This window comes from Halichoeres trimaculatus, unplaced genomic scaffold (genome assembly GCF_033239565.1).
Source record: "Halichoeres trimaculatus isolate MK-OKI-2021-1 unplaced genomic scaffold, fHalTri1.1 fHalTri1_scaffold_23, whole genome shotgun sequence".
NCBI lineage: Eukaryota > Metazoa > Chordata > Actinopteri > Labriformes > Labridae > Halichoeres > Halichoeres trimaculatus.
In genome coordinates this window covers 4,053,667-4,075,107 of record NW_027437201.1, presented here as the reverse complement: position 1 = coordinate 4,075,107, position 21,441 = coordinate 4,053,667, and the positions used below count along the sequence as shown (strand labels likewise).

Here is a 21,441-nt window from a genome sequence, read left to right as displayed (position 1 = left end):
TTTTATCTGCAGTGAGAAACTTCTCTGATTGGCTCCTCTTCCTCCCAGGTGTCAATCACAGCATGCACTCTGATGTGACTCTAACTCCTGACACAGGGTGCTCCCTAGCAGACCACAGAGGCAGCAGCGGGTCATTGTGTTATTACGTGTTTATATCTGAGTGTATGTGTGAGTGTGTCAGTGTGTGGAGTCTGGATGCTGCTTGGCACAGTCATGGCTCCTTGACGTCAGCGCTCAGCCCAGACTGCTGCTGCTGCTGCTGCCGATGCCGCTGCTGCTCTCAAACATGTCTTTGTTATTCAGAGCTTTCCATCAGAGAGCGGCGACCTGCAAAACACGGAGGGTGGCGTCAGATCCGAGGAGGAGCGCGGGGATGACACGGCGAGCGCGCGTGGGCGGTGGTATGCTGACTGGAGCGTGTGCGCGTGTGCCGGCTTAGAGAACGCACAACTAGTGTTTTATTCCTATTCCTAAAAGTGGAATTTATGTAACAGTAGACATTTATCCGCTGTTATGAAGCTGTTTTAACCAGCTTATCATTACAATTATTTCTAATCATGTTATTATCCATTTATTACATCGATTTTACTTCAGTCAGATTTTTTTAATATGAAACTTTTTTTTTATTTATGAGGGGAAATTTGATTTTATCACTCCCACTGTTTCAGATATATTGTGGCATTTTTTAAATATTTCAATATTTTTTTATCAATCATTTTTACCAATATTGCGCGATAAATAGCCTCATAAATTGTAGTGATTTCAAATTTACCCTGCTAAGACCATTATGACGAAGAAATAATTAAAAAAAATTATAAATAACTCAATTAAATTCAATTAAGTTGTGTTGTAAACACCATGTTACACAATACATGCCGTTTCGGGTGAGGAATGCGCACTTTTACGCACTCCCTCCTTTAATTAAACCCAGTTCTCTGCGTCCCCCTCACATTGGACCCTCCTGGTGCCACACTCCCGGTCTCCCAGCAGATCCAGAGTACCAGATGGCAGCAGACTGATCTGATCTGAGTCCGGCTCCGCTCCACACTCCACACTCCCTCCCTTCCCCTCCCTCTCTCCCTCCCTTTGCTTCCTCTTCCTGATGGCTTCTCCGCGTAAAAAAACCGAATCCGCGACACATTTTGTCAGCAGCCACCGAGCATGGGTCCCTCTGGTAATAGAATAGCCAATGTAATTTGACACTTCAACTTACTGCGCTCTCTCCGAGTCTATTCAGTTACTCACCCACTGACGTTGAGCCCGTTCTTAGTGGCCGTGAGTGGGGACGCTATTTAAAACACAAGAGCCGAAAATTAACCGAGGACTTTCTGCGCGTAATAACCCGGTAAGTAACCGCAAAGTTGGCTTATTATCCGGACTGTTTGTCGCCTCGCGGCTGCTGTGTGTGGCTTGTTGTCTCGTGAAGGTTTTTTTATATTTCCAGATTGTTTCCCAACAATAGAGTGACCACTTGAACTGGCACCCGGGAGCACGGCGCAGGCTGTAATAACCCACCGCAGCGTTTTATTTACTAGCACGCCGCTGTGTGCCGTCGGGATTGAACCGGCGGGTCTGTTAAGCAGGTTGTGCATTTGGTTAGTAACAGATGCCGCGTTGATCTGCACAGCGTTGGAGGCGAAAAGCGTAGCAGCGGCTGCAGCATGTATGCACTTTGCTTTGCAGGATGAATCACGTCGCGCGGCGTGATTCTGTCCGTGCATGTGCAGTATTTAAAGGTAGTTTATGTCTCATTTTATCCTCTGGTGAGCGCCGGCACATGGTTTCTGCTCAGTGTGGGTTGGTGTAGCTGTGGAGCTGCAGATGGTCAGTGCGAGGCGCGCGGATTATCCACGAAATGTCACGTTAAATGTTTATTTCTGAACTTTGTTAAGAGCAGCACGTGTGCACAGCTACTATTAGATATCAGTGTATTTATGTCACACAGCTTGGAGTCATCACTGCGCTGCATGCTTCAGAAAAGGGTTCATGAGCTGACTCCCCAAATGTTCCTCCTGTCTGACTCAGGGAGCAGAATGTAAGAGGGGCTCATGTTCACTTGCTGTACCTACATCTGTCTAGGAAACAGAAGCATGTGTTGGAGAAGTGATCCTGTTATCAATGAATGAGCATTCCTTTCAGAATCACACCCTGAGAGCTTTCAGGAGCAGGTTTTCCCAGCTGATGTTGTGTTTCTGAAAACTTTGTTCACCACCTTGTTTTGTTTTGAGCTGCTGCAGCATCTGATTTAATCCGGTTTGGACCCAGCTGCTCAGAGAGTCTGTGAGATACTTCTGACTGAGCTTTTCTCTTATGTAATCCAAGGATGTAAACTTTCAGAAGCAGTCTTCTTCCAGTGCTCACGGCTCAAAACTTCCAGCAGGCGCTCTGAAGTGTCAGACAGAGATGAAGCTTTTTTTCGTCTCCCCTCCTCTTTTGGGAGGGGGGCCCCTTGGTTTTTAGGGGCTCCTGAATAACCCCAGAGCAGACCCCACCAGGCTGACCTTCTTCTATTCAAGTTGAGGATGTTGAAACACCAGCCGTCAAACAAAAGACACATTGAAACGGAGATCTGCAGCCCAGCACGTGTGTCTGGGCGCTGGAGTCGACCATTTATTAACTCTCAGTTTCCCACTCAGCGATAAGAAGCTTGAGGATAAACCCAGCTCTACTTTCATTTTCAAATCAAACCTAAATGTATATCCCAGCGTCTTTTCTTCTCCTGGACTGAAGCCAGTGTGGAGTCTCTGGATTTGGCACAGTGAACTGACAATAGCAACACGTTTTCAGCGCAGGCTGGGAGTTTTTTCTCTCCCACCCGAGGAGGTGAGAGCAAAAGACGGAAGCTGGAAATGGCCGTGCCACATGGGAAATAATTCAACACTCAGATCAGAGAGGACACACAAGAGGCCTCATTACCTCCAGCAGCAACAGCAGCACTGCCCAGAGAGCAGATTTTCCTCCACCACCTACTGAAGTATTATCTTCTCCCTGCATCTCACACTCTGTTTCTGGAAATATGCCTCGAAAACACTCTACACACTCCTCTCACCCCAACATTTACACTCCTTTGTGACATATTTGATTCCTCTCCCCGTAGTCTACACCCTGAGCTGTACTCCTCCCCAACATGTGCTTAAGTAGCAGGTAAACACGGCTGTTAGCTGCTGTATAATGTCATAATGTTATTGATTCGACTTGGGAATTCCACTCGTGGTGAGCGGAGCCCTCTCAAGAGCTCAAACAGGAAAAAGGCAAGCGAGTAACTGCTCTTCCTCCTCGGTCAGAGCCCGGAGGAGGTGTGTGTGTGGTTCTTTTTTTTATTTTTTTTTCACCCAAGGTCCCTTTTTGTGTTGTCTTTGCTGGAGTGGATAAACTCCCGGGATGAATCACAATCTGCTGGTTGCGGCTCTGTTCCCTGAGCAGAAAGTGTGTCAGTGGGCAGCTGGAGTGGCTCAATCAGGAGCTTTAGTTTGGGCTCAAACTGCTCTTCATGTCGGCTAATGCTGTTATTAAGCTGTGTGTTAGCTGTTATACCAATGTAATGACTTCTTTTGATCCTCAGACTATCCCAACATGAGTTTTAGTGGGATAGAAAATGTATTTGATCATACTCTAAGATAACGACTGCTGCTCAGGTTTTTCAGATACTGATACTCCTGAACTGACAGATTTTAAGGCAAAGTGGGTATCACTTTTGTGTAACATTAAGCCTTTTTTACAGTTAAAGCTGTTTTTTTCAAAGCTTGAATCCTTGGTTAATGTGCAGATATTCTGATGAGTCAAACTAAGTCGTCTTGTTACTGGATTTGTAATTGTTTACATTCCAGTGACTGATGCTAGCTAACGATACCTAAGAGCAGGGGTCTGCAACCTTTACTCATAGGAGCCATTTTTCCTCCACTTACCTGGATTACAGTCACTCTGGAGCCAAAAAACCTCCTTCCTCTCCACAATAAGGGTTAAAGGTGGATAAAACTCTATACACAGTAAAAATGTAGTGAGCAATAATCTAAGAGGATTTTTTTTTTTTTTGGGGGGGGGGGGGGGGGGGGGGATTTATAAAAATTTACATGTTATGTTTTTATATGTAATGAATTTACAAAAAAAAAAAAAAAAGATATTTGCTGAAATTGTAAAATTTGCATAATTTTTTTTTGTAATTATAAAAAATTGCACAAATTTCAAAATATTTGAAATTTCAAACATTTGAAAATAAAAAAGTGCAAAAAAATTAAAAATGTATGAAATTACTTAAATTTGCATTTTTTTTTTGCATAAAGAAGACTAGAATTTGTTAACATATAGTGAAAATACTGCTAAAATTTTATTTTATTTTTCTGTTGTTTGCTATTTTTTTGTGACATATTTAGCCTGTATATTAAGCTGGCACATTGGCAGTTAAATGAATCCATCCTTATAAAATTAAAACTTTTGTCATTTTGTAGATTTAGTTATCTTACCAGGGCTGTAAAACTTGAGGTTGCATAGAAAGTTGGTGGGCTGTCGATGATGTAAGAGGTGAAGTAGAGCTGTGGCAGGCTTTATTGGCAGATGTAAAAATTCCTGTATCACTTTTTGAAATCTACAAGAAGTCACTGAAAAGTGATCAAGGAGCTGCATGAGGCTCCAGAGCCACAGGTTGCAAACCCCTGCCTAAAAGGATGTGTGTATTAAGTCACCTTAACATCTGTGTGTCATCACCCTTGATTATCTGCATCAGAACGAAGTCCATTAAACAAGTTTTAAATGTTTAAATACTGCTGGCTCTGAAATGCTTGTCATATGTTGTGTCTCAGCTAGCAAGAGCTGTACTTCAGGCTAATGGCCAGTGCTGTGACGTTCTACTACTCGGATGCAAACAAGCACAGAAAACACATGGTGTCTTGGTTGTTGGTTGTGCTAGCTCTGCTGACTTTAGTCACACTCTGCAAAACAGTTTGGTATTGATATGTTAAAGAGGGGTTACTATGTTTTGTTTTGGGTTTATGTTGTCCCTTTGGCGCCCCCTGTGGAAGCTTTACATGATTTACAGCTCAAAGAAATCACTGTTTTTCTCACCCTAGGGTTTTAGAAACCCCTTATTTCTGCTGCTTTGATTGGTTGAAAAACTGTATTTTGAACATGAAATAATAAAAACAAAACAGAGTGGTACTGACAGATAACACATGCATCTGCAGAAAACAAAATAAAGAAGGCAAACTTCCTATTATACACTGCATGCTTTGTAAGTCTACACACTAAAAAAGAAGAAGGAAAAGGTAAACAAGGTTCATTTTAGCTCCTGTCTCTTTAAGGGCTCTCCTCCTCCACAAACCCCCTTCCTTCTGATTGGCCAGCTCTGTCAGGGGCTAAGCTATGGGTAGATCTTGATGTTTGAGGCCATATCCTCCAACGTATCATCAGTTCAAATCATTAAAAGGAAATCAGTTTGCAATGACATCACCACTTCAGCAAGTCTGGTGGAGATCTCATGAAGACCTCGTGAAAATCTCATGCTAAGAACAAACTGTTAGGAGCAATTTACAGAATGCAGGATTTCTAAAGCATGAATATGTAGCAGTTTGAAAACCTGGGCATATTTTTTATTCAGCCTTTATTTCAGCAGTGAGAGACTCAAAAATCTGTTTTCCTGGAGTGTCCTTGCCAAGACAGCAACAGCTCATTTACAAACTAACAACAGACAGAAATACACAATATACACCCAATTAAGTCAAAACATCCAGCATTGTCACTTTATATCCCTGTTTGAAATATAGGAGAGCTGAATACCCACTCTTTAAAGTGAAATACGCTTTCACTGTTTTCTGACTGTTCTCTTACAGCTCAGTGTTATAAACACATAAAGATGTTTGAACCATTACAGAACAACCAAAATATCCTCATCTGTCACTTTTTTCTAACTTTTTAGGGAAGAGGTTTTCTCTCCAAGTTTTCGGATGGTTTTAAGAAAATATATTTACTCCAAATTTTGCCAGAAAAGTATAAAAAAGTGATTGATTGTGGGCTGTTTTTGTTTTTTTTAATATTCCTTTCCGACAGTCTCCGTGAAATGCTGTCTGGAGAGCAGTAACTCTCTTAAACAGCTTGTAACCCCTGAGATGATGCAACACTTCGCACACAGCTTTATTGCAGTATGTTTTTCCAGTTTTTATTCCAGTGAGTGATGTAAATTCAGCTTTCTCCACATAGGATAACACAAAGAAGTGTTTTCCCTTCCTGTCTGTGTCTTCTCCTCATGTGTCCCCTCGTGTGTGCCCATTCCCGACGCTCCACCTCGGCGGGAACATGTGTACGGCGCAGACATCCACTGACAGGAGGAGAATGGTCAGACTGTACCTGTCAGCTTGACTGTTGACTGTTAATATGAAGCGTCTATTTTGAAAACATGGCTCAGGGAAAGGGAATCTGCGCGTGTGTGTGTGCATATGTGTGCGTGTGTGTGTGCAGCAGGGAGATAGAGCGCGCGGCGCGGGATGGGAGAGGTGCTGGGAGTGACGCCAGACCACACATCATTTAATCATGTTAGAGTGTGCAACCACTTTGTGCATATTTTGGGTTGCACTGGTGATAGGAGCTGTTATTGTACAGAGTGTACGCATGCACAGAGAGGGAGGGTGACAGCTGGAGGAATACCGCTCATTTAGGGCTTTAAAATTTGTCAAATTGTGGATTTATGATGAAAAATTTAGCAGGATCTGTGTTGCTGCTGCAGCTTGTGAAATCTGAACCAACATGTGAGAGCACTTAAAAGTTGAAAGGATGACCATTGTGCATATTAGCATTGGATTTGAACGCGTCCTTTCTGTCTAATCCCACTGTTGACTCGCCTGCTAAGTCCTGAGTGTGTTATTTTTGCTCTTTTTAGGGAGCCCCTCTCTGCATAATCTCACTTAATCTAATCTATCCCCCCTGTATAATAGACTGGGAATGATGTGACTTTATAGAAACAGCTTTAGTGTAGATCCACACCAAACACACTGTGTGAGTGTGCCGGCTGCAGCTTCTTCCCTCAGCCCCTCTGGCTAAAGCTCTTGTGAAAATGCGAGTGACCTCTGCGGCCCTTGTTAGTCTGAACAATAGGCCGGCCTGCTCTTACAGCTGCAGCCGCGCTGGAGGGGAAGTTAGCCGGAACAGAGACACAGCTCGTGATTAACACGACTAAATACTGTGGTTTTGACTCGATCTCGTGCCTGCTTGGTCCACAAGGAGAAAAAATCCCCTCATGATTCCAAATATCAATTTTGTGCAGGGCTTAGATTTTCAGTAGTTAACAGCTTTTTACAAGTCTGAGATGAAAAAGCCTGTTAGGATTCCCCAAAACATAAAGTGTTTCAGTTTGATCTTTTTAAACTAAGTCTTTCCTATTTGAATATAATTTAGTTAAAGGATGAAAATCAACACAAACTCACAGCTCATCCATAATCTGTGGATCTATTGAAAAAGAAAACAGAAACCATTACCTCTTTCAGATATCAGAAGAATTTGTGTTTTTGTGTACTAGGAGCCATGTTTTGGTGTTACAAACTGTATTCACACATGCATACAACTTCCAAAATTTTTAGTGTTGGGCTGCATGTGTGAACACTTACTGATGAAATTTTAACTCAACTGTACTCAGACTTTTTCCTGCTGCTTTATGGAGTAAAACTCATTTGAGAAGTGAGAAGAGTAGATCTTAGAAGTTAAGAACATTTTAAAAAAAAACATGCTAGTCTGGGGGTCTCTTCTTGAATGAAAAGATTTGGATAATATTAAAGTTTCCTACAACACACACACAAAAAAAACAGATTAAAGCTACCAATGTTTTGTTTACACATCAAGGAGTTACTGGGAAGAGGCTGTTTTCAGACATGCACAAAATATCCTGAAATTTTCATGTTGAGCTTCATGTGTGAACACGAATGGCTAAAGCTTTCATCCCAATTAACCCTGAATTTTTCCTGCCGGTGACAAGAGTCAAATTTCTATGTGAAGTAAAATTGGAAGATGTGAATGACATAAAGCGTCCAACAAAATAAGAGGTGCACTTTATTAAAAAGTACTGATGCGTTGTTTACACATTGGTTAGGGCAGTGGTCTTCAACCCCTGGGTCGTGGACAGGTACCGGTCCGCAGGTCAATTGGTACTGGGCCGAACAAAAAAAATACTCAACTAACATTATTTTCGTTTGATTTATTGTCTGATTCCGAATGATATTTCATTTTGAAAAATGACCAAATTCCCTGTCATACCTGTCTATGACTTATTCTTGAGGTCAAACTCCCAAGCTAGCAAAATGGACAAAAAACAAACATCTTTGGAAAGTTTCTTTGGACAGGCTAAAAAAGCCAGTGAGGAAACAGAAGAAGAGCATTTTTAAAGGCATTAAACAGGTCCGTGGCACTTAAAAGGTTGGGGACTGCTGGGTTAGGGGATAGGTGTGTTCACACATGCACCAAACTCTAAAATTTCCCCAAATTTTCATATAGCCGTGCATGTGTGAACACTAACTGCCAAATTTTTTTGCCATCTTTACCAACACGTTCCTGCCAGTGACAAAGTAAAACTTGTTGTACAAAAATGTTTAGAGAAAATGAAACACGAGTTAGCTTTTTTGTTTTTGAGCCGTTACCAAGAACCTGAGAAGCCAACAAAGGGGGATGACTTCAAGAAAAGAACAACAAAGATTTGTGCTTAAGAAACTGTCAACAATGTGTGGGGTCTTTTTTCATCATCACGTTGTAGACGTTACACTGTGACTTACTCAGCCTGCTTTTGACGTCATGTCCTGCCTCCCATGATGCATCAGCACCTTTACCTGCAAGACAGCAACTCAAAGTTTTGGGGACAGAGCTTTTTATGGGCTTCATGAAAACTTCAGGTATGTTGAAGTGGGTTACTATGTTAAAAAGTGAAGCTTGTTCAGTTTCTTGAAGACAGCTCATACATGTTGAATGTGACACGCTGTGAAGAACATAACTCAGACCATGTCGCAGCACAGCGCCGTGTGTTAAGTGTAAATGAAAAGCATCCCGCTTCTATAATTTAAACAGAATCAAACCACAGGAACGCTTGAGGAGGGGGCTGTCAAATCTTACAGACGGAGAAACTAGCAGCTGCTAAGGAAAATATGAAGCCTCCTCCTGAGGGGCGGTGTTGGAGAATCTGGTATCTAGTGTTCACTTTTGAGGTTGTTTCCTTCCTTGGTATAGCCAGAGAGATCCTCCACATCCTCCTCCTGATGAGTAATGAAGGTGATTTCGAGCAAGTGCTGGAATTACATTCAGCAGAGCCGCGGGGGTCCGTATCTCATTGTTCTCTGACAGGGAAAATTAACTGGGATTTACTAATACACAGGGAACATTCCCCCAACCCCCCTTATCACCATTCTGTGTCACCCTCAAAGAAAAAAAAAAGGTCTGAGAGTAATCTCCTCAGTCCTCCATTGCACACTCACACAAAAACAGGAGCGTCAGAAGCTTTTAAGTTTGCGATCAAGATGTAAAAAACAAAACATGTTGCACGGTTTCTCCTTCCTCTGCTGCCATATGTCGACGCACAAGAGGCTCCTATTCAAATATTGTTTTTGCATCTCACCTGTCTCTCTTTTTGCATAATCACCGCGGCAAATCCAAAGATGGTCCAGAGTAGAAAAGGATTCACTGCCTTTATGCTTCACAAGCTTTGATTTTTCTTTTTGAAAGCACTCAGAAACTTGAGGGATGGTGTGTTTCTTGTTACAGTTTAATAACAAAAACTCATAAATCTGCTTCTGCGTGTGATTTGATGCCGTTTGAGTGACACGTGAAAAGAGGGAGAACTCAGAAACTGTCATCAGATTCTCTTTCTGATTCTCCCTGGCTTTAGTCGCTGAGAGGAATGTGAGGGTTTCATGCTTTTCTCTGGTCTGTCACTGAACGCTTGAGCTGTATGAAGACGTCACCTTAGCCTCTTTGACTAAATGACGGGCATTTTCCTCTATTTTCTGCAAGGAATCTGTTAATAGATGACAGAGACGCCGCTATTTTCTTCCACTTTGATTGATGTGTGGAAATGTGTCTTCACGCCCACTTTAAACCCCGAAGAAAAGAGCAGAGACATGTGAGCATCTACCAGGGCTGTTAATTGAGAATGCACCATGATCAGAGCTTAAACAAAGACAGTTAAGGAAAAAGAAACTACAGGGTTAAAAGATATGAAAGTCTTGCTAATCTAGCAACAACTTGTGGATTATTTTTTAAAGCTTTTTCAGCCAAAAGTCAAAAATTGACCTCAATGTGCTGGAAAATGTCCTTAAAACTTTTTCCAAGTTTGACTCACAGTTCAAAAGCCAACAAAACTCAACTTCTACCCTCTCGTTGTCTCCTTTGTACCCAGTTTCCCCGTTTCTTTTGAACTCCAACACAACAGTCTCCTCCATGATGAATCTCAGACAGCACCCCCCCCTCCACCACGTGTCAGCTTACACCGCGGCCTCGGTCTAACACGGTGTCTGTGTGCGGGCGGTTACCCAGGTGCAAGGCATGCATCACAGACCGGAGCTGATACACCAACGTGACAGCTGTGGGCACTGAAACAGGAGCATGACAGAAGTCTCTGCACTCCACTGGGTGGAATACATTAACCCTTCCTATTCGACTGATGCATTTTGGATCAAAAACTGCACGGCGGCTGAAGTCTTTCAAGTTTAAGCAGTATTTTTGCGCTACAAACTCACAAGAATCGTTTTTTCCCCCCTGTTTAATTAAAGCTAAAGTCCTTGAACTTCCATGTTTTTAATGGCTGAATTAATTGAAAATTAAACCTTAATTAAGCTTCATTATCCTCAATTTTCAAATCATCTCTTCTCAGTTAGAATATCACAGATAATTGTTGTAATGTAAACAGAAACTGCTAAAAGCTAACGTAGCATGACATTTAAAGAGCAGATAATCCACAATGTAAACAAACTTATACACAAGAAGGAAACCTGGGCTCAAAGCCAGCGTGGTGTCAGGTACTGATGGTGGTTTTAGGAGAGTTTGCCAATAAGTGATATGGAGGTAGAGACTTTTTTCATATTTAGCCATGTTTGCAACGATATGATCACAAAATATTTAAGAATCTGCTTTCTGAAAAAAAGGTTGACTTCCTCTTCTTTTTCTTCCTCCATTGGTGCAAAAAAGAAGACCATGCCACCACAGATATATATAGCTGTGATATTGACCTTGAAATATTGCCCAACTGATCAGTGGCACCACCAAGAGAGGGCCAGGGCCACCCGAGTACATTTGCTGCCCCCACCCTTGGTGGTGCCAACCACAAACCAGAGTATATCAGCAGGCACTTCTCATATTCTCATTCTCAATAACTCAAATTATATTAGTTTTAGACTGGTCCAACAGTGTGATAGCATTTCTGAAATGTAGTTATGGCTTTTGGTTTTGGTGTGCCACCCCAAGATTCTCAGTGGCCCCATCTGGTCACCCCTAGGATAAAAATTCGGGGGTCCCACCTCAACCGATTTATCTATCAAGCTCAGATTTTGTTTTAGAGAAGTTAGCGCTAAATGATCCCTTGAACATTGAAACATAGATAGTAGCCTCTGGTACATGGGGCGCCTCTACCAACTCAGTTCATGAGCCACTCTGGTTTTTAAAGAGGGGTATCATGCTTTCTGAAATTTTAACACAAAGATGAAGTAACAATGCTGGATGTCTGTACTCAACATGTGCGAATTTTCAAACCGCTACACATTCGTATGGAGAAGAAATCGTTAAATCTTTCTGTAAATGATTATGGTCCGTTCGAAAAATGGCGCAAGATCTTCATGAGACTTATCAAAAAGATGAGGTCACCACATAAAGATTTACTAACTGGTTAATGACATGTTAGAGGGACAGGCCTCAAACACCAAAGTCTGCTGCAGACAAGCCTCTAGAGAGCTGGCCAATCAGAAAGAAGGGGGGTTGTAAAGGCCTTAAAGAGACAGTAACTGAAACAAAGGTATTTCAAAGGGTTTTGGAAAACACAAGTGAGAGGGAAAAGGGATTTTCTTGAGCTTTTAATTAATTTAAGCTACCACAAGGGTACCAGAGGGACAGAATAAACTCCCCAAAGAGGCAAATACCCTCTCTTTAAATTCATTTCTCCAGCCTTTTATGTACAGATTTGATTTAATATGAAAACCTGTGAAAATTCAAGGACAGATTTCTTGTAAATTTCCCCAGATTTCAGTGAGCTTACTTGTTCTGAACCTAATTTCAAGTGTGTCAATAGTTCAAAGGTTAAAACTGGCTACACTGATGAACTTGTCTCCGAGTGACCTGGAAGTTTGTGTATCAGGTGACCAGAAGTGACTTTAAATAACTCGTCCGTAAACACATCCTGTCTGTTTCCTCATGTTCCCTCGTCCGTTGGCTGACAGGGTTGTTCTTGTCCTCAGCTGCAGCTCAGTGAAATAAACAAAGAAGAAATAGTTTCACACACGATTAGTAATCACAGATATCACAACAACTCCAGCTAGTGATAAATGCTAATTAATAGGAGAGTGTTTTTGTGGATGTACACACACAGAGGGACACATGCAGACACACTTCACGCTCCTATTTTTAGGTCTGGATTACATAAGCTCTTTTCTAACAACAGGGTGTTCTCACTTTGTCAGAATCAAACTGAGCGAAGCTGTAACTGACCAGATTATTTTTACACACTCGTATCGCACCCCTGCTCCTTCTTGGCAAACGCTGCGTGGCCTGACGGGTCCCACAGCTTACAAAAATGTCGACGGCGGCTGCTATTTTTGACCATCTGCTCTAAAAGGAGGGCATGTTTGAGTCACAGATACCCGGGATGTGCCTGGCATGAGGAGGGGGGGGCGGATGGAGATGGCTCACTCCAGGGCCCCGCATCTTCTGTGTCACCATTGGCGTACACAGTGCATGGCTAGTGTCACTAATGTGTGGTATATTGGCGTGAGCAGTGACGGAATAGGGGTGGGGGTGTTAAAGGGAGGGAGGGGTTGGCTCCTCACATCTTGGATGAAGAACAAGAGAGCAGATCTCCTTGTTCTTGACTTATGGTGTAAACACCGTCACAGAGATGAAATGGTCCGGGGTCAGAGGAGTCTCAACAACAGTGTCTGTGCCTCTCAAGTGTGTGTGTGTGTGTGTGTGTTGCAGAGTAGGAATGTGAAACCCAATCTGTGCTGGCTGATGGGGTGGAGGACAGTGGATGTCTTTGGAGAATTGGTTTATGACTCTGTTCGGGCTGCAACACAACTTCTGACAGCTTTTATTTGAGCACCCTCGGCCTCCTCCTCTTTACACCAGGGATGGGTACAAGTACTCGAGTACTCACGGTTGACCCCATTATCAGAGTAGCATTTTGTTATTTGTGCCTGTCAGGAGCAGACGGGTGACGTGGTGGAGACTACGTCCTTATTTTACACAGTGTATGCTAGAGAGCTGTGAGTAAAAAGCTGATAAGGAAAAGTTATGATGCTCACTTTAAGACTAATGTTGTGAATGCTGCTGAGGAATCTGATGACATTCAAGCAGCCAAATGATACAGAGTTGCAGAGTGTGAGGTGTGAAGATGGCGTGCTCAGAAAGAGGACTTAAAATATAAACACCAGCACACAGCGAAAGGCAGCTCACTATGTTAAATTTTCTGTTTTTATCAGTTTTATTCAAGTTTCCACATAAAATGTTCTTTGTGACAGAACAAGGTTTTGTTATCAAAAAGCCTTTTTTCCAAAATTCTGTCTCGGAAAAAGTTCTTGAATGGGGGTGCGCAAAATGTAAAAATATACATTCAAAACGGCAACCAGCAAAACTCTGTTAACAGTATTTATTCAATCTATGTTTGAATCAAATATAAGTTTAAGTTCATAAACTGTATTTTATATCCAGTAGGTTCTGTCATACCCCCCAGAAAGAAGAGTGTCCCTCAAACCAGGATAACAACACAAATAAAAGTGCTATGGTTGAAGCATGGCAGCAATGCAGCTATAACCACAAAGCTAACAAAAGAAAAAACTGCAAAATTCTGTCAGTATTTGGAAAAATATGCTTTAATGGGATTCACGCCAATAAGCTGAAACCCACCAAAGGCTCTTTGATTGTTCTGCAGACAGGAAGTAGCCAACAGTAGCATGAAGCCAGAAAATTCTCAGCAAATTTTTATTTTTTTTCAGCAAATCTTTTATCTGAAATGAAGTTTTTCTTTTTTGTGAAGATTTTTTTTTAATCTATTGTTAAGTTAATAATTTTGGTTTGAGATCAGCCCTTTATTTTGATACCAACAGGGGGCGCTTTAAGCTGACAATTATTTTCATCTGCACAAATCTTCACTAACACTAACACGTCTTTAGTTATTTTCATTTTTTCATTTTAAAGTTGATGTAGTTATAATTATATAGTTTTTCCTATCCGGTCACGATTTTTAGAGGTAACAACAATGTTTTTGTTAATAAATCAGGCGGTCACCGTACAGCACTGAGTTCTGTGCCTTTTTATCCAACAGAAACTGTTTGGAGCTTTTTAGAGGTACTTACCAAAAAAAAAAAAATTAACAGGGGGTACATTGCTGAAAAAGTTTGTGAACTACTGGTCCTGGAGGTCCATGTATGACAAACTTTCGTGTATTTGTTTGTTTCCAGTTAAAAAAAAACAAAACAAAAACTTTCCAGGTATATGAGTACTTGTTCATTAGGTAACCATAGTAATTGAGTACAGGGATTACTTTAAATCCCCATTAGACTCCCTTCCAGCACTTTATCTGTAAATTATTTTTTAATTAATTTTAAAAGTACTGTTTTAAACATTCTTTTAATGACTGCATTTTCTTTATTTATTCATTATAAGGTTTACTGTTGACCTCTTGACCAGGTTACTCTTGTAAAAGAGATCTGGATCTCAATGGGTTTTATCTCGTTAAATGGAGGTTAAATAAAAATAATAATAATACTAAATAAATCCTTGCCCTACACTTGTTATTCTGTACCTACCACTCATTTACCCATGATGCACGGCACCACTCTTCTTGTTGAGTCATTTCTGCCAACCCTTTCTTTCATTCTTGGATAAAACCTTCAAGCTGATTCAGAAACCGCCTGTTTTGACCATAAACTGTTAAGATAATGCTCTTTAACCATCTCTCTCTCACACACACACACACACACACACACACACACACACACACACACACACACACACACTGATGTCATCTGCAGAGACCACCAGCGCTCAGAACCTGCTGCGGTTAAATCAATGCTTCAGCTGTGTTGTTTTAATTCACTTGGCGTCAGCTGATCTAAAGGAGCGAATCATGAAAAGCGAATCACTCCGGGCTGTGAATTCTTCCTCCTCTTTGTGCAGCGGCAGCGGCAGACGCTTCCTTATTGTCAGATGGAGGTGGAGGAGATCATGTGAGCTGTAATTATATTTATGTCGCCCCCCATTCAATCTGTCACAGTAAATTTTGCCCGACTTGTCATATTGTAAATCATTACAGCGGATTAAATGCTGGTTATGAACTCAAAAGGCCTTGGACGCATTCTGCTTTTTGTCCGTGTGATCACTGTATTTGTTTGTTTTTGACAGGCTAGTTGTGATGATATTAGCCGTGCAGTGTTTCCTGGATGGGTTCAATAAATTTTAATTGGGAGGAGAATGGGTAATGTCACCGCCGGGTTGCTTTGAAGCGAACCCCCTTTCAGAGGAGCGGGCAGGCTTCCAAGAACACAAGAATGCCTCTGAAGGCCTCTCAGGCTGTCCTCCTTTTTGTTTTCGTGTTTTTCTCAGATCAAAGATGGCGGTGGAAAGTTTGACTCATGTGGCTTCTTTCAGGCTGGTGCTGTAGGAGGAAAAAAAACAGTTTTAATCAATCTCAGTTAGCTGAGGATAGTATTCAAACACATCCTCATGTTTCGTTCAGTCTCTTATTCAGGTCAGGACTGAGGCTCAACCTGTGTAGGAACAGGCTGCAACTACTAGATTTTGAGGATTCCTGAAACACTTTCACGCCATATGTTCCATGCTAGCATAAGTCTCTCTGATTTAAAGCAAATACAGACCACGATTTAAAACAATGGGTGCCTTGGCCAAGTTCTGCATGTGTCTGAAAAAATGAAAAATGAAGAGTCCGATCTATGAATATGCAACCAACAGTGTTAAAGAGGCTAGAGTCTAAGAACTGTTCTTCTGAGTTCCTAATTTTGTATCATCAGAGCCACAGCGGCTACAAAGGTCTGTTCTCTGGGGCCATGCTCTGCTTTAAAGCTCCTGTAAGAATTTTTTTTTATGTTCATGAAACAGAATAAAATTGATATAGTTTTGTTCTTGTGACCCGAAAAAGCAAACCTGCAAACAATAAGACAAACTCTTTCTTTGCAGTTATTTTCAATGTCTAAAACCAATGGCAGGGGGTAGGTGAGGGTCCCAAAGGGTCCATGGCAAAGATTACCATTTAGTGATGCATTCAGCTGTTTGTTAGCAGGACAACATATTTTCTGAAGAAACACTTCATCCGTCCTTAGAGGGGGCAAAATCAACTAAAACCAAAAGTTACTAATGGGAGCTTTAAGGAAATAATACATCTCAAATTACTGTGGTCAAATCAAATACAGTGGTGCATTGACTGAACCTCATAAGACCTGAGCTTTTTTCTGGTGTACAATTTTTAGTTCACCTTGCTATTTGGGATAAGTAAGACCTAATAAGGAAAATAATAAACTTGGTCATTGTACAGGATGTTTGATTATTTGTGTTATAGGTTCTCTATTAGTTGTTTGTTAGTATTGTTGTTGAATATGTTGTTTTTTCACTCAATGGGTGTAAAGTTGTCATTTCACCAAAAGATTACATGGGCAGTGTCCCTAAATGTGTTTAACAGGTCAAAGTTTTAAAAAATAAAGTATCATGGGTCTGAGAGGCAGAAATTTAGTGTCCACACATGTGGACGCTGTGTCTTGAGAGGTTAAGGGAGTCCCAACAAACATGTTTTTGGAGATATAAGCTGTCTCTTGGACAATTTTTGCATTGAGTTGTGAGCTAAAACTCCAGTTCAAGCCAGCTTCAGATACCCCCACCCGCTGCCACAGCATCCACCTAGCATCCTGTGTCTCACTTATTCACTTTAAGCTGTAAGTTCACAGTGGAAGCATCAGTGTTGTACTTGCAGTAATCCTGCAAAATTTTCAGACTTTATTCAAAAGAAACACCCAGAAAAAGTTGCAACTGGGAGTGTGATGGTGCTATTTAGCTGAACTTGACTAACTCATTTTAGAAACATTCTGAAACAGAGCTCAAAACACCTGCAGATGAAAACGAGAAAAGCATGGAGGAAAGGGCAAAAATCAGCCAATCAGATTCAGTCATTAACCTCAGTCTTCTTCCTCCACATTCAGCAATGCATTCTATTGTATTTTGTGTTTTTACACAATATTTTTTATTTATAAGTAGTAGGCTATTTTTCTAATTTCGGGGCAGGTAACATGAGAACGGTTTAAGGTATTGTTATGTTTCAAGCGCTTGTTGAAACCTCATAGCTACCATTGCTGTGTAAACAGCAAGCAGGGGTTTTCAGCATAAGTGCTTAACTTTAAGCATTTCACTTTTATTGTGGCAACTTATACTGCAAAAAACAGATGACAACAGTAACTGTGGTGGACTACTGGCTGGCTAAACCTCTTTAGGTCTATGAAGGTGTTATTAGCACCAAAGCTATATTCCCAACAACAGGCCTGGGATGCATATTACAGCGTTTTCAGTCCCTTGGTGTTTCTATGTTTACGCAATTTTTTTTACTGTGATTTTTGCATTTCTGGTGAAACGTTGTGTAAACAGCCTTTTGAAAAACATGTAAAAAAAAAAAGTGTCCTTTGGGGCCTGGAACAAATCAACGGCATTTCAACTCAATTCATTTCAATGGAGAAAACTTATTTGGAATACGAGTGATTACAGTAGTGAGCCCCTCCATGGAACAAATTGAACTCATAAGTCAAGGCTTGTAACACTGATAAAGTCATACAAAGTGGATACAGAAATATATAAATCACTTGTATATGTCAACCCCCCCTTAATGAGTGGGTGCCCCATACGGGCCCCAGCAGTTCAAAAAGCCTGGACACGACCCTTCCCTCAGTCATTAGAGAGCGGCACGGGTCTTTAATCCCAAATCATCACAAAGATTAGCCCAGAATGAATCAACCCTCACACAATGATAGCATTGTTTGACTCCACTTTGTTTGTTGGCCAACTTTCAGCACTTAAATTAACTTACAGCGGCGACTTGTCACACATGTGTTCTGTCACCTTGAGCATGAAAAGCCTCTGTGCCAGCCTCTCATGTCAGCGCGCCGGCTTCATTTGTCTACAAAATTTCCACTGTTTGGAGAAGCCCTGAGTGTTGCATCCCTTTGATTTGTATGCGCATCACATGTACCCAAATAAAGCCGGGCAAATTTCCCTAATGTTCACTGCAGCAAAATCACATTCCAGCCCTTATTTCTGCTACCTGAAGACATCATTCCAGCCTTAATCTTTCATAGACACTCAGAGCTGCAGTGGATTTCAGCCTGCCAGGAGTTCTGAGAGGGAGAGGGTGAATTATTTGTGTCATTACTTTTGGTGCTGATAGGAAATGTTTTGCATAATAAACAGCCGAGACAACAAGTGAAAAATTAATGAGGAAAATGTAGTTTATGATGCGCGTGGTGTGATGTTTTCTGATGGGTGAAAAAGAAACCTCGCATTGCTTTCTGGAGTGATTGTCAACCATCAGTTTTATCACATCATTGTTCCGCTTGTGTCTATTTGTTTTTATTAATCTGCAGTTTGAATTGTCATGTTAATTTACTCCACAAGAGTCTGAAATCTGCAGAACAATGAGGATGAAAAAGCCAAGATGGCGTGGCGGCGCAGGAGGAGGAGGAGGAGGAGGAAGAAGCAAGTCTACACTTTACTGAATTCCCAAAGCGTCTTTTTTTAGTATTTAGCTCCTGTCAGTTAAAATCAAAAAAGTTTCTCACTTTCTCTAAAGCTCAGAGAGAAAAAAGAGGGGAGGAGGGGGAGAACTTCACGGGTGAAAGCCCTCGCACATGAATATTTAATGGTTGCATTTTAACCAGAGTCATAAAATCCGAGAGGATGTGGCTGAAAAGGGAGCAGTGAGGAGTGTGCAAAGTAGCCTACTTTGTTTCTTTATAGTCTGAGCTGAATGCCTGAAAGTCATGTTACTCTTTCTTTCTCTTTCTTTCTTTTTATTGGCTGCGCCGTGAATCAAATATGTGGATTGTGTCGGGGGTTAATTTAAAGCCTTGCTAGCGATGTGTTGCCGCTTGTCGTAGGCTAAGCAGCTTGTTCTACAGCAGGGGGAAAGAAATCTCTGACCCTCGAGAGGCCAAAAAGCAAATGTTTCATCCTGACACTTTGTTAGTGCACTCAGGAAAATAGATTTGATGTACTTAATTCAATTGACCGGCAACATCTTTTCAATTCACATCAATATTGGCTTAATGGAGTTTCAACTTTACAAAACCGACAGGATATTTAATGTGCAACCTCTCCTTTTCATCCCTCTTCTTCTTTTAGTCCTGTCATGCATTTTTAAAATTCTCCCCAGCCCTCCGTCGAGCCAGACTCGCAGCAGACAGACACTGAGACGATTGTTAACTTAGATAAAGCTCTGCATTTGAGCGCAGCAGGGTTATTTTTCTGAATGTAAGCTTCTCCTTCACCCAGGGGTAATCATTTGTCATCCAATATTGAATGTACTTAAATGGACTCATAAATTGCAATCACTTAACTCAGCCAAACTATTACGCTTAATATTGCATTGTGGGAAAAGGTCAGCGGGGTAGTAGATCAGGTTGCTGCAGCACACATCATTCAGAGTCTTTAGTTTAGGCTCTGGAGAAATCAGCAGAAAGACAAACTGAGTGTACAGTACTTAACGCCGCAGCCACTGTTTATGTTTTCCAACCTCCTTAGATAGCCTTAATGCAGTGTTTAAAGTGTGTGTGGTCGGCAGCGCGCAGATAAAAACCCACAGTGGATGCCCTGAAGGGAAACAAACTAGAAGGCTTTCCCGCACTCAAAGGTCCAAAGTGCAGTTGTCCACCCTGCGCAGCAACAATGGAGCGCTTGTGCAAACGGAGGCATCAGCAGGCGCTGGCAAGCCTGGCAAACCAGCTTATCAGGAGGCAGGGTGCACTAAGCAGTGGGAGGGTGGAGGAGGTGGAGGGGGTGGAGGGGGTGGAATAGGCTAGAGTGCATGTGTGTGTGTGACTGTGTGGTGCACAACCTCTCAGTTAATTCACTTGGGCTGCAGAGACACAGCTGGGTCGAGCTCCACGCATGGAGTCTTTGTGCTCACTTTCCTTCTGACAGCTCTGATTGTGTGTGTGAGTGAGTGTGTTGGTTTGCTCGTGTTGTGATCTTGAATGAGCTGCTAAGGGCCCCACTATAATTTTATTTTGTTTGTGTGAGGATCAAATACTCTTATTATTAGCATCTGGGAGAAATCAATGCGACAAGAATAACACATTATATCACTAAATGACTTGGAATACAAGCAACACAATAAGCTAATAACACTAGTCTACAATTCTATGAACACTATCTGACTGTTGTAAACCTCTTTCACTTGCACTCCTAACAGTTTACAAGAATAAACAAATCATGAATTCTTCTCCATCAGATTAAAGGAAAGTAGAGGGTGACTTTTGGAAGGCCAGTATATCTAAATATGAACCTACATGACATTAATCCTCAGGTTAACTCATTGAATGCTGAAATAAAGCAGGTTGAAGTGAATTTGGATTTATTTGTTGAAACTACTGCTGTAAGCTGATGTAACATGATGTAACATGACATAATGTAATGTAATGAGACACAGCATAATGAAACACACTGTTTTGTAATGTAACATATGGACACCTAATGCAACGTAATGAACCTAATGTAAATCATTGTTGTTAAATGACAACAAATGATAACAGAAAAGTAATGTAACATTATGTAATGTAATGTAACATTATGTATTGTAATGTAATGTGACATAATGTAACATAGCAGTTAAAATTAATGTAACGTGATAAAAACCTTAAGTAATGTAAGGTATCACAATGCAAAGTAGGGTAATGTAGTACAATGTAATCTCATGTAAGGTTACATTGTATAAGAAAATTAAAAAATTATGTTATTTAATGTAATTTTATTTAGTGAAACCTAATGTAACATAAAGAAAACTAGAAGGTAATTTAATGAGACGTAAAACACAGAAACTGTGCAATAAAAAGTAACATAATGCCACCTATTGTAATGTAATGTTACGTAATGTAACAATGTAAGGTAATGAAACCTAATATAACTTAACATTATTGAAAAAGATGAATGGAAAATAATGTAATGTAACATTTTGTTATATCACGTCCCATAATGTAACATTACGTTATGTCATGTACCATAATGTCAAGT

The 21,441-nt window shown here is 41.1% G+C and overlaps 2 protein-coding genes across 3 annotated transcripts in view; one reads left to right on the top strand and one right to left on the bottom strand.

The window, feature by feature from the left end:
• Positions 1-21,441, bottom strand: part of polr3a (polymerase (RNA) III (DNA directed) polypeptide A) — a 307,538-nt gene that overhangs the window by 149,234 nt on the left and 136,863 nt on the right. The window lies entirely within an intron of this gene.
• The window catches only part of LOC141784809 (zinc finger MIZ domain-containing protein 1-like), a 166,704-nt gene continuing 146,336 nt past the window's right edge, over positions 1,074-21,441 (top strand). The window contains exon 1 of the mRNA XM_074662699.1: positions 1,074-1,345. The gene's annotated coding sequence lies outside the window, so the exon portion shown is untranslated. The remainder of the gene's footprint in view (positions 1,346-21,441) is intronic.